At 45.1% G+C, this 20,842-nt stretch overlaps 1 protein-coding gene across 1 annotated transcript in view; it reads right to left on the minus strand.

The window, feature by feature from the left end:
• LOC139757477 (uncharacterized) overlaps positions 1–20,842 on the minus strand; it is a 426,702-nt gene that overhangs the window by 290,940 nt on the left and 114,920 nt on the right. The window lies entirely within an intron of this gene.

Consider the following 20,842-nt stretch of genomic DNA (forward strand, 5'->3'; position numbering starts at 1 on the left):
TTACCGAGCAACATCCTTTTTAAGTTTCAGGAAACATTTGAAGACTGTCAACTGAAACAACATATGACGGGAAGAGTAACGAAAGGAAAGAATTACATAGTCATGTTGATCATTCCAGGGCATTATAACATACCAGAACAAATATACAAAAAGAACAGTGAAGGAACAATCAGGATGGTACATGAAGCAGTGAAACATGCACTCCTCACAGTTGGTACGTATATAATCATAGGACAGTTCAGTTATAAGAAGAATTGGAGACTTGACATTCTCATGGAGACAGTGGGTTATGGAGAGACTAAGGTCTTTAGAGAATACATTAGAAAATCTCCCGTACCAAGCGTGTCACTGAGCACACCAGAATCGTAAGGGGCTGATACATCTTCACATCTAGTAACATGGTACACCATCATTCCTATCTTCACATCTAGTAACATGGAATACATAAACATCATATATGATACATCGTTGGGAAAAACTGGTCATGTAATGCTTCAGTTTGATCATGAACTAAATGAGAACAAAATTGCAACACGGTGAAAAGAGACTTGAAAGAGCAGATATAATCATGGACACTAAACCGTAATAAATAATTTCCTGTGGGAACGAAAATTGGGAAATGGAGTTTTGCAAACGTGATGTCGGTTACTGTTGCGGAATTTACAGTAAAAGAATAAAAAGACATGATTACCTTTAACATTTACAAAGAGAGATGGTAAAAGAGATGTGGTTTAAAAGAAATGTCCCAAATCAAGAGCTTAGGAATGTACTGTGGAGATTATATATATATATATATATATATATATATATATATATATATATATATATATATATATATATATATATATATATATATGTGTCCACGGGGGAAATGAAACATGATAAGTTCCCAAGTGCTCTTTCGTGTAATAATCACATCATCAGGGGAAACACAAGGGAGAAATAACAATCAGTTGATATACAACGAAGAGACGTAGCTAGGACGCCATTTGGTAAACATGTGATTGTCCAAGACAGACAACGAGCGTATCATAGACCTATGTGGACAAGAAGGTGAATTGTTTACAAATTTTATCAACGTTAAAGTTATCTAGTTTGTATAGACCTTCTCTAATACTAAGGTTATCATTCTTCGTGTATTTAATAATAGAAGATTCAGTGATATGATATATATATATATATATATATATATATATATATATATATATATATATATATATATATATGCGGCATATAAAAGGTATTAAGAAAGCAGAGAGTTAGTTCAGTACGATAAGACAGGAAGAATGGAGAAACTTTCACAACAATATTGCATATGAGGCAGGAGATAATTCAAACAGTTTTCGATTATTGATACTGTAGATTGTTAATTAACGAGGAGGTGAGCAAGTTAAAGGACTGAGGTGGGTGAGATGTAGAGGATGACGTACAGGTAAGTGAGGAACTGAATGACAGGTAGACGCTTCTAGCCCTAACACCAGTGATATATGGTGGCTTGGGGGAGATGTATCTTAGAAAGCATCGAAATGTCTGGAAAAGAGACAGACAGACTATATACTACAGGGGCTCAATCCACATAAGGTCCTGATGAAATTCCTCTGTACGTATTGACGACCTATGCAGTAGGTTCAGTTGACAAGCCACTTGTGGTGAAGTGTTGCTCAAGATGCCGCTGGAGGAAGGTCAAATGACAACATTGAGACAGGGAAGTTGCGCTGACCTACACTCCAGTCTCTCTGAGTGTGGCCTTTGATTTACAGGAAAGGATAATCAGAAAGGAATGGGTGGACTAACAAAGAAGAAACTATGGAGATGATGTAGATTCAGGCTAAGTAAATGGATGACAAACCTCTTAGACTTTTTGGAAGAGAGTAGACTCCGTTTTAAGGTAAAAGAGAATTGGAATGTGTTCATCTGAACTGCCAGAAAACATTTGACTCCACCACAAAGGAAGGCGATATCTGTGCCACAAAAGAAGGCGATAAAGAAGCTGAATCTTCGGTACGAATAAGGGGGAGACTCCTTCGTTAGAAAATATCGTAGTGGAAGGGAACAAATTCAGTTTGTTGGAGTCTTATGGCAATGAGTTGGGGGTCACCAATGGCGTGTTTCAGGGCTCACTCCTTGGACCATTGCTCTTCTTGAACGATGCAGAAGACTTGCCATAGGGACTGGGGTCATACCTGAATGTTTGCAGTTGATGCCAGGGTCATGTGGGAAATAGCAAGCGAGGAGGATTGTATCAACTTACAAGGGGACGCAGTCAAACTCCATAGTTGGTCCAATATATGATTGATTAAATTCAACTCGAGTAAAAGCAAAGTAATGAGGGTGCGACACACTAACATAAGGACTCGATGCGAATATTATCTGGCTGGAAGTAAGGTGCAGGAATCTGTGTATGGAGAAGGACTTAGGAGCCGACTTTGTACCCTGGAGGCGCAGAAGCCTCACTTCGTAGGAGATGTTGAGGAGACCAAATGATTGTTGGCAAATACAAGAATAGCATTCAACTGCCTGGATGAAGGAAATATTCAGCACACTGGTCTCGTCGTGCATTTGGCCCAAACCATAGTATGCGTCTCACGCACCGAACGAAGCCCAAAGAACTCATGGAGAAGATCTGGACGAGGACAACTAACACTCTGCCAGAATCAAGAGAACTGAGTTACAGTGAGAAGTTAAATACCATACATTTGTTCGCTGTGGAAGAAAGAAGAGCAAAGGGTGATTTGATCACTATACTTAGATGACATTAATAGTGAACGTTTCATAGAAATATGCAGAGATAGAAAACAAGGGGCCGTAACATGAAAATGCACAAGACACTGATAAAAAAAGATACAGAGAAGTACTTTTATGATTTGAGGAAGGCGCTTGAAATGGAATTAGTTGAGTAATGAAACGATATGATCAGAGAGGGGTCAAGAAATGGGACCCCCACGAGAACTCCCCATCCGTACCATTCAAAAGATTACACACACACACACACACACCACACACCACACACCACACACCACACACACACCACACACACACACACCACACACACACACACACACACACACACACACCACACACACACACACACCACACACACACACACACACACACACACACACACACACACACCACACACACACACACCACACACACACACCACACACACACACACACACACACACACACACACACACACACACACCACACACACACACACACACACACACACACCACACACACACACACACACACACACACACACACACACACACACACACACACACACACACACACCACACACCACACACACACACACACACACCACACACACCACACACACACACCACACACACACACACCACACACACACACACACACACACACCACACACACACACACACACACACACACACACACACACACACACACACACACACACACACACACACACACACACACACACACACACACACACCACACACACACACCACACACACACACACACCACACACACACACACACACACACACACACCACACACACACACACACACACCACACACCACACACACACCACACACACACACCACACACACCACACACACACACACACACACACACACCACACACACACCACGCACACACACGTACACACACCACACGCACACACACACACCACACACACACACACCACACACCCACACACCACATACACCACACACACACACCACACACACACACACATACACACACACACACACACAGTACATATAGTAGATACATAGTATCTATCGATAAATCTATTCATATACACTCATATTTCTGCTTGTTCTGGCATTGTTTACGCCAGGTGGTTCTGTTCATTGCAGCTTCTCGTGGTGCGTCCTGGCTTTATGCTTCAGGCCGGCCTCCTCCTCGGGGGCCGGACCTGCTGAAGGCACTGTGATAAAGTACTAATAGTCAAGTGATTTCAGTAATGACACTCCCGGAGGCGGGAGTGGTGGTGGTGGTGGGTCACGTCCTGCTGCTGAGAGGGGTAAATTATATCCGTTGTCAGGAGGTAAAACCTCGCCCCCCGCCCGCAGCGTTATCTTGTCGTCGCACTCAAGGACTGAAATTATCGTATTCATGGCAGTAGATTATCGTACCCAGTAGACTATCGTACCGGGAGGTTTGAAATATCGCGCTCAGGTTTCAATTATCGTACTTAGGAGAATGAATTTATTTTTTTTTTTTTTTGTCCCCCTCCGTACTCCAGGGTTTAATTATGATACTCAAGGATTTGTATGATCGTACAAAGTGATTCACATTATCTCGTACGATGAATCAGTGGTACTTATGTGGCTGGGTTATTATACTCGATTTATCTATCGTATCGTATCCAAGTTATAGTATCTATCGAGCGGCATGGATCTGCATGAATGTACCTGGCTGCTTCAGTAAGAATGTTAAGAGAAACTCTCATGGTGGCTGATTGCTGCATCATTTGAAAAATTGACGTAAGTTCGTGACACTGTGATTATCGTACCCGGAAGCTACAATTACTGTACACAGTGTACTATATCGCAGCCATCAGTGTGGTGGCTGCTATACTTAGTGCCTCGTCGTCAGGTGACTTTATGGTGATAACTGCCACACTTGACGAGCGAAACAGAAGTTTAGATTCCTTATTTTTTTTTTTCTTAACTCCTTGAGCACGACATACGACCCGTTGAGCACAGGGATACGACCCGTGACTACGGCCATACGACCCTTCCCCCCCCTTCTCCCCTCTCTCCCTTTGGTTATGTTGACATCGTGAGCCTTTGATCTAATCCTTACGTAAGGGTCAGGTCAGTCAAAGCAGGGGGTCGTACCGTCATGCTCGAGCGCCGTACCGTCGTGGTTGAGGGCGGAACCATCGTGCTCAAGTATGTGTCTGTGTCTGTGTGTGTGTGTGTGTGTGTGTGTGTGTGTGTGGTAAGAGGTGCTGGGATTAAAGCTTTTCTAATAGCCCCCCCGAAGGCGTGATGGCGGTGCTAGTGATGGTGCGTGTCGGCCGGCCACCACCGACCACCACATCCGCTGGAGGTCTGGTGAGGCTTGATCCCTCAACCCACGCCCAAGGCACGACCATGCCGCACATCCGGAAGACCCCACCCAGTGCTACCTCCCCCGGACCTCACTCACGCCCCGGCTTGGCTGCGTGCGTCAACCCAGGGCACTTAAGTGACTTGACCGCCTCGTTCTAACCTCCTACAGTCATCCTCCTCTTTAAGGGGCTTTGGAATCGAATCAATATTGCTGTTGTCTGCGGATAGGGTGACCTTGTGTTATGTCAGGATTTGATATTTTCTTCTACCTCGATGAGGTTCGCACGGCGATCAGGGTATTAGGTTGGCCTGGACCTGATGTTAACGGGGCATAACAGCTCCGCTCTCATTCATAAACTCGTTGAGTCAGGATGAGGTGGCAGAAGTGCTCATTAATTCCTAGATAGTCCCCCCCCCCCTCCCCTCTCCCTCTTTGAAGGGCGTCTCTCCTCGGCGAGGGGGAGGAAGAAGAAGAGGAGGAGGAGGAGGAAGAGGGGGGGGAAAAAATATGATAATGTGAGAGGACGCAGAGGGCGGAAATGTTTGAGAGTTAATTTGCATAATTCTTAAATCATATGCGTATTGCTGTCTTTAAGACTCCATTATCGTATAGGCACTGATAACGAGGTGTTTCTCGAGTGAGTGTATGGTACATGTTAAGTGTGTTTGGAGTGCGTGCCCCGTGTTAAGTGCGTTTGGAGTGCGTACCCGGTGTTAAGTGCGTTTGGAGTCCATACCCCGTGTTAAGTGCGTTTGGAGTGCGCGCCTCGTGTTAATATTGTGTTGTGAAAACTTAATCTATGTTAAGTTTGTTGCGAGTACGTGCTTCAAGTTAAGTTACTTTGAAAGTACACACATGCATCACGTTAAGTACTACATGGTCCATGGATTACAAGTTTTCGTAAGGTCTTAGAAAACACTTAGACTGATAAATAATAATGGTTTCAGAGACCAACATGTTACACTCTTAATCTCAGGGTGTTAAGGGCAAGTAGTGAAGACAAAGGATAGATCATTCGACTGTCTTTGGCAATGATTTCTACCTGCTCAAGAGCGATGAGTATCACGGACAATTAAGGTTGTAGAGTAGATGCCCGATTGTTTACCATTTTTCTCAAATCTGTTACCATTAGGTTGGATCACAACGGCACCACCGCCCACCCTCCTAATTTCAGGCAGAGTTGAGAGAGCCGTCAGTACAGATGCACTGGGTTATGTTATTGTCAGTCTGGAGTTTCTGTATATGTTCAAGAGCACTTGTCTTGGCTAAGTGTTGAAGGTGAGGATTATAAGTAATTAGATTCTTAGGTGGATAAGTAGGTGTAGTGACGTCAAAGGGAGTTATATATGCCAGGAAGGCGGGAAATGCTGCGACAGGCTGCTCGGAGTGTGAGTTTGAATGGAGAGAAACTGGGGTAAGTGGAGTGTTTAAGATACCTGGGAGTGGACACGGCAGCGGATAGAACCATGGGGGCTGAAGTGAGTCATGGGGTGGGCAAGGGGCGAAGATCCTGGGCACTTTGACGAAAAGACCTGTTTGCAAGGGCAAAGATGGGTGTGTTTGATGGTATAGTAATAGCGACGGTGTCGGCCACAGGTGAAAAAGTACGGAAGAGGGTGGATGTGCTGGAAAACAAGTTCCTGAGGACAGTATGTTGTAATGAGGAGGGTTGGTCGATTCAGGAATGAGAGGGTTAAGAGAGATGTGTGGTAGTAAGAAGAGTACGTATGAGGGAGCTGAAGAGGGTGTGCTAAAATTGTTTGGACTTATGGAGAGGATGCGTGAGGAGCGGCAGACTAAGAGGGAATGTGTGTCAGAAGTTGGGGGGGGGGGGGACAAAGGAAAGGGAAAACTAATTACTAGATGAAAGATGCTTCGAGGTTTCGGGGCCTAAACTTGCAAGAGGGTGTAAGGTGTGCACGGAATAGAGCGAATTTGAGCGATGTGGTATACAGGGAGTAACGTGTTATCGTTGTGCCGAACGAGGACTTATGGATAGGGTCAAGGAAAACCACGGAAAGGTCTGTGGGGCCTGGGTGTGGATAGGAAGCCTTGTTTCCATAGTTTTAGTGCATTACACGTGACAGCTAGAGAGTGGATGTGAGGAAATGTGGCCATTTGCTGGTCTGTTCCTAGCGCTACCTTGCTAACGCGACCAAAGGCGATCAAGTATGAAAAAAAATATATATGTATATTCATTTAATCTTCCTAGATACTTTGGAGTGTTGGAATCCCCTACAGATGTACCATCCCCACCATCATCCCCAAACCTCCCTGGGTATAATCTCTCACAGGGACTCGTAGTTCTCCCCTTTCCTCGAGATAAATCCCCCTCCCACATGTGTCCTTGCTCCCGTAAACCTCTACAGCATTAATCCCTCGGCGCTTTAATCTAGCTTCCCTCACGTTGCTCCATCACTAGTATAAATCCTTCCAGCGCTCTATCCTTCCCTCTACTTATTATGCTAGCGTGCCCCTGTGTAAATCCTTCCATCACAGTATCCTTCCCCTTTCTTACACTAGCGTGTCCTTGCATAGATCCTTCCATCATGCTATCATTCCCTCTCTTTACATAAGCGTGTCCATTTATAAATCCTTCCATCACACTGTCCTTCCCTCTCCTTACATAAGCGTGTCCTTACATAAATCCTTCCATCACGCTGTCCATTCCTCTGTACAAAACCTCGTACACTACAATCCCTTCTTCACTCTCCAGAAACCTCTCCTTTGGGTGCAACCTTCACACCTTGCCTGTCTTCATTCCCTCCCTCCCTCCCGCCTCTCCCTCCTCCCTGTCTTTATCGTATCTCTTAAGACATTTGTGTGATCACCTTCACGCCATCCAGTTCTGCCATTATGTATCCCCCACACTTGTCTTCTTTTTCCTCCTCCTCCTCCTCCTCCTCCTCCTCCTCCTCCTCCTCCTCCTCTTCCTCCTTCCTCTTCTTTAAAGCTTCTCGACCCTCTCAGCACGAGGGTACGACCCTAAAGCACGACTGTACGACCTTTGAGCACGACTGTACGACCTTTGAGCACGACTGGACGACCCATGAGCTCGACTGGACGACCTTTGAGCACGACTGGACGACCCATGAGCTCGACTGGACGACCTTTGAGCACGACTGTACGCACCATGAGCACGACTGGACGACCTTTGAGCACGACTGTACGACCCATGAGCACGACTGGACGGCACTTGAACACGACTGCACAACCCTTGAGCGCGTTGGTATGAAGATACGAGGGCTTGGCCTTTAACACCTCCTCCCCTAAAATGTTAACTTAAAGGTCATGTCATCATACACAAGAGTCGTACAGTCGTACTACCGTACCCAAGCATCTGCCCATCGTGCTTAAGCGTCGTACCGTCGTGCTCAAGGGTCGTACTGCCGTGTTCAAGGGTCATACCGCCGTGTTCAAGGGTCATGCCGTCGTGTTCAAGGGTCGTACCGCCGTGTTCAAGGGTCGTACCGCCGTGTTCAAGGGTCATACCGCCGTGTTCAAGGGTCGCACCGTCGTGTTCAAGGGTCGTACCGTCGTGTTCAAGGGCCTCAGGTCGTCTCGAATGTCCCCACAGAAGAAGCGCCGTGGGTCAATATTTCATCTCCATTTTCTGTGGTCATAGAGGTTAATTGATGGCAGTGGTGCATCAGGGCCGAGTGGCGCTCCCTTGCACTAGTCGTTGAATCCTCTCGTCTCGTTAATCTTCCTCGTTAACTTCACCTCTTTTCTGTCCGTTTCGTTGATTGCTCTCGTCGTTAATCTCTCTCTCTCTCTCTCTCTCTCTCTCTCTCTCTCTCTCTCTCTCTCTCTCTCTCTCTCTCTCTCTCTCTCTCTCTCTCTCTCTCGTTAATTCTCTCATCTTGTTGATGTGTTTTACTTGGTACATGTTCTCGTTAATCTTCGTCCTTTTTACCCTTCTTTTTTGTTCTTCATTTCCGTAATCCCCGTCCCTGTTCGTTCTTGCCTCGTTGGTTAATTTGTCATCTGGACTTGTGTCGTTTATCATCACTTGGTTTGGTTTCGTTAATATGGATTGATATTCATTCCTTATCCTATTATTTTCCTCAAACTTGTTGGATTATATTCGCGCCGCTGTCGAATCTCTCGCCTTATTTGTTTTCTTAAATTCAACCTCTTGAATATCAACTCGTTCATCAAATTTCTTCTTTAAGTGTTCATTTTCTTATGGTTAGCCATAGTTTTATTTTCAAGATTTTTTTTGTGTTCGTTTCTTGGCATATCATATGACTTATGTTGATGTTAATCTCATTTCTCGTTAGTGCACGTCTCACGGGCCAGCCTTGCCTATATTATCCCTGGGGATAGGGGAGAAAGAATATTTCCCACGTATTCCCTGCGTGTCGTAGAAGGCGACTAAAAGGGAAGGGAGCGGGGGGCTGGAAGTCCTCCCCTCTCGTTTTTACTTATCTTAAAGAAGGAACAGAGGAGGAGCCAAGTGAGGCTATTCCCTCAAAGGTTCAGTCCTCTGTTCTTAACGCTGTCTCGCTAGCGTGGGAAATGGCAAATAGTATGAAAAAGAAGAAAAAAAAAAAAAAAAATATATATATATATATATATATATATATATATATATATATATATATATATATATATATATATATATATATATATAATCAGTTAGGATTTTCATCGTATGTATGGATCATGAAAAAGTGCCTTAGGATCTGTAGAATGCATGTATAGTGTCAGTGTACAAAGGCGAGGAGGATGAAGGTGAGTATTCAAACAGCAGAGGTATAACTTTGTTGAGTATACCTGGCAAGTTGTATGGGAGGGTAGTGACTGAGAGGGTTAAAGGCATGCACAAAACATCAGACTGGGGAGGAACAGTGCGATTTTAGATGTGGCAAAGGATGTGCGGATCAGGTGTTTGCTTTAAAGAATGTGTGTAAGAATTACTTGGAGAAATAGATAGATTTTTATATGGTATTTGTGGATCTGGAGAAGGTATATAGATGAGGTTGTTAGAGATGCCGGGATAGAGTAAATTGGAACGTTCTGGCATACAGCGTTCGACGTGGTGTCAAATGGACTGACCCAAGGCATGTGAAACAGTTGAGGAAACCTTGGAAAGGTCTGTGGTGTCAGGTTGTGGATAGGAAGCTGTGGTTTCGGTGCATCTCCCAAAACAGCGAGAGCATGATTGGAGCGAATTCGGTCTTTCTTCGTCTGCTCCCGGCGCTAATCGCAGACGCGGGAAACTGTGATTAAGCGTGTGTGTGTGTGTGTGTGTGTGTGTGTGTGTGTGTGTGTGACCTCTCTAGTCTCAAACCTTCGATCATCTCTTAATTTTTGAAAAATTAGCACGTTTAATTTCATTAATTTTTTCGTTCGCTCTGTGACGTCTGCCCCTGATATGCCCTTTTCTCTTAGTCTGATTGTGTTCTCTTGTATACATTTCTCCTTGTTAATCATTGTCTCCCTCCCTCTCACTCTCTCCCTCTCCCATTCATAATCATTTTCTCCCTGAATACCACATCCCTCCACTCCCTCTCTTCCCGTCCCACTTTCCCTCTCCATTTCCTTCTCTCTATTTCTCTCCCCTTGTCCACCACCACCTCCTCTTCTCCTCCTTCATACATTTCTCTCCTCCCCCCTTTCCCTTTGACCCTATAACTGCCCTCCCTCCCCTTTTTCCCTGTTACGCGCATCCCACTAGGGCGTTCCCAAGGTACCGGGACCTTAAAGTGAACTAGTCTCTCTCTCTCTCTCTCTCTCTCTCTCTCTCTCTCTCTCTCTCTCTCTCTCTCTCTCTCTCTCTCTCTCTCTCTCTCTCTGCCAGCGTATAAATCCCCCAGCCATCCTGAAGGAACTACAAGATCAGAGGATGAAGAGTAACCACCTTTTTACCATGTTATCAAGTGGTAGGGTCGACGACTCCAACGTTAGGCTGATGCATAGTATACGACACGGGAGTTCGTGCCACCGGCCGGCTTGGCTGTCTTCAGCGGGAGCTGCTGGCGAGTAGAAGACAGAGAGATGAACCCTACACAAGAGAGTGACAGAGGCACAGACCTGCCACACGGTGTATGTGTTCTGACGTCACACCGGCCACAAAGGAACCACACACAGACATTAGACAGACACGAGTGGCTGAATAACGCCAGCCGTTCATCTCCTGCCGCCCGCGTTATAAACAGCGCCGTGCACTTCCAGGGTGGTGAGGAGCTCGGCCCATCCCCCTCCGTGCAGCCACTGTTACCTAGGTACCCCACCCGAGCCACACTGTCACCTGCAGGCAGGCAGGCAGGTAAGAACAGCACAGACCTCATCACTAACTCTCTATACAAGCTGAGCTGCAGGAGGAGGGGTAGTGAGGATCCTCAGATCCCCAGGAGCAACATAAGCTGTGTTTACAGGTTCGTGACCACGTCCAAATATAGACGAGGAAAAACCCCCCTAGAGGCCCCCGCCCGGCAGCCGAAGACGTACGCCATGATCTAATTCTCAGCGCGCATGAAACTATAGACCCGGAAATTACTGGGCCACAATCGACAAAAGAGGCTTGTTTAAGCCATCTAATCCTATAAGCACAGACTAGACCAGGGAGGCAGGAGGGATCCCCCTCTCCTTCGCTGCCGACAAAAGACTCTTCGACCCCCTTTGCAAGGATATATTGCTTAATCGGCCAAACAGCGGCCCGACTTTCATCTCGGGAGACTTAATAGCATGTAGCGTTTCAGCGCGATAGTGAAGCCTTATCTGCCAGTAGCCCAAACACTGTCCAGATGAACGGATTCTTTCATTCGTGGTGATGATGATGATGATGATGGTCGGTCGCCGTGAGTCGGCATCAGTGTCATCACCTCTTAACAGACGCCCGGGGGTCGAAACAACCACCACCACCACACGACGACGCCGCCGCCTCCTTGATGACGACTGACTTGGCTGCTTCACTTTGCGTGCGGGGGTCGCAACACTACGACCCTTTATAATGGTGTACCCCCAGGATTGCCTAGGGAAACGTGGATGTTTGAATAAATTTAGTCACGCCTCTCTCTCTCTCTCTCTCTCTCTCTCTCTCTCTCTCTCTCTCTCTCTCTCTCTCTGTAAGATTCTTTGAGTGAAGTCGATGTCTGAGGTCAGGGACTTGACGCTCGAACTTGACTCACGCTGTAGTCGACCATACATCTCCACCAGCGTGGTTAAGTACGCTCAAGTCAAAGGGACATGAGCGTGTCATTTCGGCTCATCATCTCTCAGCCAACCATCGTAAGGAAATTGTACTCACTAAACTTCAATCACAGACTGTGTCACCCCTGACGCGCGACGGTACGACCCAACAGTGGTCGTATAGTCGTGCTCAAGGGTCGTTACCGTCATGCTCAAGGGTCGTTACCGTCGTGCTCAAGGGTCGTTACCGTCGTCCTCATGGGTCGTATAGTCGTGGTTATGGGTCGTTACCACCGTGCTCAAGGGTCGTTACCGCCGTAGTCAAGGGTCGTTACCGCCGTGGTCAAGGGTCGTTACCGCAGTGATCAAGGGTCGTTACCACCTAGGTCAAGAGGTTAAAGCGATTCATTCGAATCAGCAATGTATATGTTTGTGTTACGATAACGCTGATAAACCCGCTCAAATGAACGGATGCTAATATAAGTCATATGTACTCATATATACACATATATATATATATATATATATATATATATATATATTTTTTTTTTTTTTTTTTTTTTTTATACTTTGTCGCTGTCTCCCGCGTTTGCGAGGTAGCGCAAAGAAACAGACGAAAGAAATGGCCCAAACCCCCCCCCCCCATACACATGTACATACACACGTCCACACACGCAAATATACATACCTACACAGCTTTCCATGGTTTACCCCAGACGCTTCACATGCCTTGATTCAATCCACTGACAGCACGTCAACCCCTGTATACCACATCGCTCCAATTCACTCTATTCCTTGCCCTCCTTTCACCCTCCTGCATGTTCAGGCCCCGATCACACAAAATCTTTTTCACTCCATCTTTCCACCTCCAATTTGGTCTCCCTCTTCTCCTCGTTCCCTCCACCTCCGACACATATATCCTCTTGGTCAATCTTTCCTCACTCATTCTCTCCATGTGCCCAAACCATTTCAAAACACCCTCTTCTGCTCTCTCAACCACGCTCTTTTTATTTCCACACATCTCTCTTACCCTTACGTTACTTACTCGATCAAACCACCTCACACCACACATTGTCCTCAAACATCTCATTTCCAGCACATCCATCCTCCTGCACACAACTCTATCCATAGCCCACGCCTCGCAACCATACAACATTGTTGGAACCACTATTCCTTCAAACATACCCATTTTTGCTTTCCGAGATAATGTTCTCGACTTCCACACATTTTTCAAGGCTCCCAAAATTTTCGCCCCCTCCCCCACCCTATGATCCACTTCCGCTTCCATGGTTCCATCCGCTGACAGATCCACTCCCAGATATCTAAAACACTTCACTTCCTCCAGTTTTTCTCCATTCAAACTCACCTCCCAATTGACTTGACCCTCAACCCTACTGTACCTAATAACCTTGCTCTTATTCACATTTACTCTTAACTTTCTTCTTCCACACACTTTACCAAACTCCGTCACCAGCTTCTGCAGTTTCTCACATGAATCAGCCACCAGCGCTGTATCATCAGCGAACAACAACTGACTCACTTCCCAAGCTCTCTCATCCCCAACAGACTTCATACTTGCCCCTCTTTCCAGGACTCTTGCATTTACCTCCCTAACAACCCCATCCATAAACAAATTAAACAACCATGGAGACATCACACACCCCTGCCGCAAACCTACATTCACTGAGAACCAATCACTTTCCTCTCTTCCTACACTATATATATATATATATATATATATATATATATATATATATATATATATATATATATATATATATATATATATCTTTTCTTTCTTTTAAACTATTCGCCATTTCCCGCGTTAGCGAGGTAGCATTAAGAACAGAGGACTGGGCCTTTGAGGGAATACCCTCACCTGGCCCAATTCTCTGTTCCTTCTTTTGGAAAATTAAAAAAAAAAACGAGAGGGGAGGATTTCCAGCCCCCCGCTCCCTCCCCTTTTAGTCGCCTTCTACGACACGCAGGGAATACGTGGGAAGTATTCTTAATCCCCTATCCCCTATATTGGATTATTACACGAAAGTGCACTTGGGATCTCTATCGTGCGATTGTAAAGTCATCCTTGCATGTATTTATGCATTAATTCTTGCGTATACCTACTGTGTCACTCATTATAAGGTATATTCTGACCTATGCCTTATTCTACGTCTCTTCATCAGTACCTTCCAGTTTGACGTGTTTTTCCTCTGCTATGCCTTCGTGTTTTCATAGATGCAAAGTCAAAAGATATTCCTCCGTGCCTTTGATCACGCAGTTCCCCTGAAGGGATTAATAGGTCAATGATTAATCAGTTTCAACACATTTGATTATCAACCCTCCCATCTATACGCGATCTTAATCATTATGTCATGCGTACATTGCTTATAGTTATTGAGTTGCATTTACGCATGTCTTCCGTCTTTCATACGCGCTGGTCTGTACCTTACGCCCGCCGGTAATGGCTTGACGCGATGCATTACATCTGTCGTCAGGTCTCGGGCATGACTTATAACGAGTGGCCGCCGAGAGATGTGGTTTTTGCCACGAGTGATCTCGTATCCACACTCCGGGCGGTGGCGCAGAAGAGGGTACAGTGCGCGCTGAAGGCCCTGGAACTGTTGGGCGTCAGCGATTGCCATACATTATGGGTTACATAGTGAGAAAAAGATGTTAACACATGGGTTGGGTAACATTCAGTGAATTATTTAGCCATTTTATAAGGTTCTGGGCCCACCACGTTCACCCTAGCCTCACCCAAGGCTTGCTGAGGAGGGGCTGGGAGCGGGCCTCCCATTCCGACCTACTCCGAGCTGATCATATTCTTCCATCTCTCTCCACATAAAGATTATTGTTTCCCTCTCTTTCCTCCTCCTCCTGTTTCTCGGGCGAGCGAAATGGAAGTTTACCTCTTAAATGAGCCTTTAATGGTAATGAGTTTTAAATGGCCGCGGTAGTTGCTGTGCCCGTGAAGCTTAGATTATATGCAGACTTCCTGTAATTACTCTCTGGGAGTAATTGCTCTGCCGCCTCGTACCATGGTGGCCATCCCTGATTGAGTGTTCCTTATGATTATTTATCATTGTTATTGTTACTATTATCATTATTGTTATTATTATTATTATTATTATTATTATTATTATTATTATTATTATTATTACTATTATTATTACTATTATTATTATTATTATTATTATTATTATTATTTTTATTATTATTATTATTATTATTATTATTATTATTATTATTATTATTATTATTTTATCATTATTGTTATTATTATTACAATTATTATAACGTACGTTAATGAGTTGGTGTATTTCCCACATTGGGTTCACCTTCAGTAGTAGATTATTAATCAAGTCCGTTTGTTTGCGTCGCTAGTGAGGTGGTGTTGACCAGGGGGGACGGACCTGTGGCGTAACCTGGTGATAAACTTTACAACATCCAGTGTGACGCAGTGGCGTCACACCACCGTAACGACACGCTACGTAGTTACTTCCGCCGCGGTGACCGCTAACAACCTTCGTTACGTCATTATACAACATGATCATGAAGGTCGTAAAGTGACCCTAAATAAGAAATAATACTGGCGATAATGATAAACAAATAATAACTACTTTGGTTATCGATAACGTATTGTAGACCGTCTGCCACCACACCAGGATGAGTTGTGGGTTATTTACGTGAATCTTAACAACAGTTGTAGTTATGAGGACATGTCTCATGGGTTGTCGGTACCACAGTGTAAAGTCTCATTGCTCAGTTGTTTTACATTGTTAACTCCGTCGCTACGTGATCAGTAATATTTATTATTATTATTTTGCTTTGTCGCTCTCTCCCGCGTTTGCGAGGTAGCGCAAGGAAATAGACGAAAGAAATGGCCCAACCCACCAACATACACATGTATATACATACACGTCCACACACGCAAATATACATACCCATACATCTCAATGTACACATATATATACACACACAGACACATACATATATACACATGCACACAATTCACACTGTCTGCCTTTATTCATTCCCATCGCCACCTGGCCACACATGGAATAACATCCCCCTCCCCCCTCATGTGTGCGAGGTAGCGCTAGGAAAAGACAACAAAGACAAGACAAACTCACAACAAAGAAAAGACAACTCACACTCAGTCTCTAGGTGTCATGCAGTAATGCCCGAAACCACAGCTCCCTTTCCACATCCATAATGTGATCAATAAAGTGATCAATAGAGGCAGTAAAGTTATGCCAGTGATGACGAAGCGTTCGTTATAACCCGTCGCTATTTATTTTTTTTTTTTTTTTGTAATCGATGTTTTACGGCGTTTTCATCGCATGCTTGAAAGAAAACGGCAGACGTCGCCCTCTGGCCAGCTCACAGGTTCGCTTGTAGATATTGGAACTTTATGTAACCTTAACTCCTTGAGCATGACGTGACCTTTGTTCTACCACCTTTTGAATGAGGGTCACGTCAAAGGTCACGCAGTCATGTCCCAAGGGTCGTAGAGTCGTGCGCAAAGGTCGTGGCTTCTTGCTCAACCGATTAATTGTCGATACATTTTTTCTTTCGACCATAAGAAGTGAATGTTTGACTGTTGACAAACATCTTGAACATTTTTTATAAAGGCCTTGTATATGAATGTTGGCAGATGGAGCAGAGGGTGTCTTCTCTCATATGCTCAGGAGTTTTTGAGAAATGTTAGAAAACGGAGAGAAATTTTTGCTTATGTGCTGATGTGATCATTTCTCCCCTCACACACACACACACACACACACACACACACACACACATGCTGGAGGAAAGAAGATGACCCCACCTTTGGCATCACAATCAACAACAACTCTCCTGACTTCAGTGTCCTTCAACACATCATCATCTACCTTCAGGAGTGAGACTTGGCTCAGACGCAGTCTGTCCCCTGACATCACACCTAGACCCTGACGTCCTCCAGGTAGCCCGTGACTTTCAAACTTCTTGGTGTCACTCTAGATGACGGTTTAGAGTGGAAGACTCGTGTCATCACTATCATCAGATCTTCCTCATACCGTCTGTACCTTCTCCGAGGACTGGAATCACTAGGCGTCCCACCATCAGTTGAGGTCAGTAATGTCATTACCTAGGCTGATGTATACGGATCCCCAGCCTGGTCCTCCTCACTCACACCTACACAGAGGGACCAGCTACACAGAGGGGACGACTGGGCATGAATATAATCATCCTGGGTCCATCCTACACCATCTACCAAGAGGCCTTCACCTTGCTGAACCTGTCCACCCTCACCGACCAACACAGGCGGCTCACACGGCAGTTTGACAATAAACTGCTGACACAACCCCGTCAAAGATACCTCCTCTACCCCGACGCCCCTCCACCACAGACCACCCGTTCGTCAACACAATCGACTTTTTCCACTCAGAGCTCGTACAGATAGACATGAGAACAGGCCTGTACCTACCATTGTGAACTTCATCAATAGTCTGTGAATAAATGCATACATGTTATTTAGGCTATTTGCGTGTCAACTACTGTATTTTACCTGTAACTCTTCATCTCTTTATGTTTCAGTCAGGTTCATAATGTTAAAGTCGGTAGTATTTACTGTGTAAGCCTCTTTGTGTATCTGCCACCCTGACCGTCTTAATGTACCTCACCCGTATGATCCAAAGTGAGGAAATATCCAGCTCATGCCTAATCTTAATTAAGCTCTCGCATCATCAGCTAGACAGTAATTATCATGGCGTCTCAATTCCGTAATGTCTATAATACCTCAACGATTTGTTTTCAGCCGATTGGCTGCCGTAATCCATCAGACCGTTATTTATCTATTAATTATTCATTTATGTACGCATGGACAGCATACAGAAGTTTAAAGGAGTTGCATGATAGTAGAGTAGGTAGGTAGGTTCGGGAAATGAGTGTGTGACTCCCTCACATGGACACGGGCTTCCACGGTGTAGTGTTCGTCGCTCATGACCATGTCTCCCGCACAGGCGCGTCAGTCAGTCTGCCCACAGCCTACCCAGCCGTTCATCCTCCCCTCGGGGCTGGTCGATCAATGTTAACTTGGCTTGAATGTATATCAATACACGTAGGAGTGAAGACTTGGTACATGCATGCAAGGTTGGGAGGCGGGGCAACACGAGTGTGTAAATCCCTCTCTCCCCCACTCTGCCATGTCCACCAAGCAAGCTAGACCACAGGTGATATTGTGCGGTGGTGGTGGTGCGTGAGTCTGTTGTCTGTGGTGACCATAAAGCAGTTAAGGAGTGAGTGTTCGAGTGTCGTCGTCAGCAGGGTCGGAGCTGCGTCTGGGGTGGGCGTTGTGTTGTCATGGTGGAGAGATGGGCGATGACCACAGCGTATATATACATACATATTCCTCCCATAATGACTTCCAGCAGCAAGGATTGACACCGCTACCATTTTGTGTGTGTGTGTGTGTGGGAGGTGGATGCACTAGCCCACTAGAGCCTCACAACCTGGCCGCTACCGTGCCCACCTCACACACACACACACACACACACATGGTGGCCAGCGGGTCCAATCCTAGTTCTTGAAAGTGCACCATCATTGCCGTGTATCCATACATGTGTGTATATGTATATATACATGTGTGTATATGTACATATGTAAATATTTTTTTCGGTATGTGCACTCTCTAAACCCCTCGATAATCTTCATTAATATAGAGGATTAGTAATATTTGTATCAAAATGTTTTTTAAATGACAGTGAATATAGATTTGTAATATATATATATATATATATATATATATATATATATATATATATATATATATATATATATATATATATAAGTGATTTGTTCTCAGTGAATGTAGGTTTGCGGCAGGGGTGTGTGATGTCTCCATGGTTGTTTAATTTGTTTATGGATGGGGTTGTTAGGGAGGTGAATGCGAGAGTTTTGGAAAGAGGGGCAAGTATGAAGTCTGTTGGGGATGAGAGAGCTTGGGAAGTGAGTCCGTTGTTGTTCGCTGATGATACAGCGCTGGTGGCTGATTCATGTGAGAAACTGCAGAAGCTGGTGACTGAGTTTGGTAAAGTGTGTGAAAGAAGAAAGTTAAGAGTAAATGTGAATAAGAGCAAGGTTATTAGGTACAGTAGGGTTGAGGGTCAAGTCAATTGGGAGGTGAGTTTGAATGGAGAAAAACTGGAGGAAGTGAAGTGTTTTAGATATCTGGGAGTGGATCTGGCAGCGGATGAAACCATGGAAGCGGAAGTGGATCATAGGGTGGGGGAGGGGGCGAAAATTCTGGGAGCCGTGAAGAATGTGTGGAAGTCGAGAACATTATCTAGGAAAGCAAAAATGGTTATGTTTGAAGGAATAGTGGTTCCAACAATGTTGTATGGTTGCGAGGCGTGGGCTATGGATAGAGTTGTGCGCAGGAGGATGGATGTGCTGGAAATGAGATGTTTGAGGACAATGTGTGGTGTGAGGTGGTTTGATCGAGTGAGTAACGTAAGGGTAAGAGAGATGTGTGGAAATAAAAAGAGCGTGGTTGAGAGAGCAGAAGAGGGTGTTTTGAAGTGGTTTGGGCACATGGAGAGAATGAGTGAGGAAAGATTGACCAAGAGGATATATGTGTCGGAGGTGGAGGGAACGAGGAGAAGAGGGAGACCAAATTGGAGGTGGAAAGATGGAGTGAAAAAGATTTTGTGTGATCGGGGCCTGAACATGCAGGAGGGTGAAAGGAGGGCAAGGAATAGAGTGAATTGGAGCGATGTGGTATACCGGGGTTGACGTGCTGTCAGTGGATTGAATCAAGGCATGTGAAGCGTCTGGGGTAAACCATGGAAAGCTGTGTAGGTATGTATATTTGCGTGTGTGTGGACGTATGTATATACATGTGTATGGGGTGGGTTGGGCCATTTCTTTCGTCTGTTTCCTTGCGCTACCTCGCAAACGCGGGAGACAGCGGCAAAAAAAAAAAAAAAAATATATATATATATATATATATATATATATATATATATATATATATATATATATATATATATATATATATATATATATAATTTTTTTTCTCATACTATTCGCCATTTCCCGCGTTAGCGAGGCAGCGTTAAGAACAGAGGACTGTCTGTGTAGGTACTCTAAGCTTATTTCCTAACTCAAACGTCATTTCTGTGTTATCAATTGGCATCAGGTGCTTTAGATAGTGTTGGCAAAGTCCCCGTACTGTTTGGGCCTCGAACTGTGTAGGGAATATAGAGGCATGATGAGCGGCCAGTCTGGAGTGTGGCACAAACTGGTGTACTGACACATATGTCATAATTACTGTGTGATCATCGAGACGTCCTCGTGGCTCCTGCTGGGGAAGGAAGGGAGAACCACGGTGTCCCAGTATGGCCAAGGTGCTGGATTTGTGGGTGGACATGGGGTTGTGTGGGTGGAGAGGGGTTGTGTGGGTGGAGAGGGGTTGTGTGGGTGGAGAGGGGTTGTGTGGGTGGAGAGGGGTGGTGTGGGTGGAGAGGGCTAGTGTGGGTGGACATGGGGTTGTGTGGGTGGAGAGGGGTGGTGTGGGTGGAGAGGGCTGGTGTGGGTGGACATGGGGTTGTGTGGGTGGAGAGGGATGGTGTGGGTGGAGAGGGGTTGTGTGG

Source organism: Panulirus ornatus, chromosome 2 (genome assembly GCF_036320965.1).
Source record: "Panulirus ornatus isolate Po-2019 chromosome 2, ASM3632096v1, whole genome shotgun sequence".
In the NCBI taxonomy this organism is placed as follows: Eukaryota; Metazoa; Arthropoda; class Malacostraca; order Decapoda; family Palinuridae; genus Panulirus; species Panulirus ornatus.